The sequence below is a fragment of the Odocoileus virginianus genome, chromosome 10 (genome assembly GCF_023699985.2).
Source record: "Odocoileus virginianus isolate 20LAN1187 ecotype Illinois chromosome 10, Ovbor_1.2, whole genome shotgun sequence".
Classification (NCBI taxonomy): Eukaryota; Metazoa; Chordata; class Mammalia; order Artiodactyla; family Cervidae; genus Odocoileus; species Odocoileus virginianus.
The window spans coordinates 4782543-4784411 of NC_069683.1; the positions used below are offsets into that span (position 1 = coordinate 4782543).

General features: G+C 36.5%; 1 pseudogene; it reads left to right on the top strand.

The window, feature by feature from the left end:
* The first annotated feature begins 515 nt into the window (after positions 1–515).
* Positions 516–1502, top strand: LOC139037233 (olfactory receptor 4C11-like; annotated as a pseudogene).
* The last annotated feature ends 367 nt before the right edge of the window (positions 1503–1869 follow it).

The following is a 1869-nucleotide window of genomic DNA, read 5'->3' on the forward strand; positions in this document are numbered from 1 at the left end:
AAGATTCAAAAAAATAATGAAGTGGACAGCATATTATAGATTAAAGATTTTACATGTTAATAATAGGAGCTGACTTTAAAACTGTAAACAACTTGAAATGTTTGAGAAGTAGAATAAAAAGTAAACTTAGTCAAAAGCAACCTATTAAAATAAGTGACATGATGGCCTGGACCAAATTACTGTGTATTCATTACTAACATTTTATGTTTATTGTTTCTTTCTCTCTGTCTCACCCTCTATCCTGTATGTGTACTTATTATGTCTGAAGAATAATTTATTTTTCATTGTTTTCCTATTTCTTGTATTATTATTTTCATATGCAATCAAGGAAATAAAGTATTATACATTCCTTTTCATTCAGATAAAAGTAATACATAGCAGATAAATGAGTGCCCATTGAATCGTGGCAGTCCCACACTTATTTGGGCTCCGACCCTTGTATTCATAAGTACCTTTCCTGTTCTCCTTTGCAGAATTTTTTTCTAACCAGTGTTTTCCTCTCATCAAGTGAAACAATGCTGCAAAATAACAGTGTAACTGAGTGCATACTGTTAGGATGGACAGAGGATCCTGAGACAGAAAATGGTGTTTGCAATCTTCCTCATTTTCTATTTCGGAACCGTGGTGGGGAATTTGCTTATTATCGTGACCATCAAGTCTAGCCAGATACTTGGAAGTCCCATGTACTTACTATTTTATTTGTCCTTGGTTGATACCTGCTTTTCAACTTCCATGGCTCCCAGATTAATTGGAGATGCTCTGTCCGCAAAGAAAATCATATCATACAATGAGTGCCTGACTCACGTCTTTGCACTGCATTTTTTTGGCTCCATGGAGATCTTTGTCCTGTCCTCATGGCCATTGATCGCTATGCAGCCATTTGCAAGCCTTTGCATTATCCAACCATCATGAGCCGGAAAACCTGCATCATCTTGATTGTTCTTGCATGGATAGTATCTTTTATACATTCTATGGCTCAGATTATCCTGGCCTTGAGATTGCCCTTCTGTGGATCCAATTTGATTGATCACTATTGCTGTGATATGCAGCCCTTGTTGAAACTTGCCTGCATGGATATTCATGTGATGAATCTACTGGTGGCGTTTAATAGTGGGTTCATTTGCACACACAGTTTTATAATTCTGATAATCTCATATATTGTTATCCTGCATTCACTACGAAACCACAGGGCAGAAGGGAGGAACAAAGCTCTCTCCACTTGCCCTTCCCACGTCATTGTAGTTGTCTTATTTTTCGGGCCATGTATATTTATCTATTCCCATCCCCCGACCACGTTTCCCATGGGCAAGATGGTGACAGTATTTTACATGATTGGAACCCCCTTCCTCAATCCGCTCATCTCCACACTGAGGAATGCAGAAGTGAAACATGCCATGAGAAAGGATGGCATGCCGGAATTACCTCAGAAAGCAAAAGATGAACAGAGGGCCTTGCTTGATTACTTATTGAGTCATGGTTTGACTGTCTGTACAGACATATGAGAGTATGTGTTTATTGTGGGAATGATATATTCTCTCATAAAGGGTTATGAGTTGCTCCTTTTTCTAGTTCACAAGTAAGATGAATGCCAAAGTTTCTCATTCTTACATGGACCAGACTCACAAATTCTAACCTTGTTCTCCTGTTTATTTTGAAATAAATTCAGTAAAGTGTATGAGCTTTCTTTTTCTCACTTATTTTTTAAATTTCCGAGTCAATGCAAAGTTCACTGACTACATGTCATGCATAAGGAGGGCCATATAGTATAAAAAATATTTTTAAAATATATTATAAAAATTTAAAAAATATATATTAAAAAACAATAATGGCTCCATCATAAAATCATCTAATTTACTCCTGTATAAAACC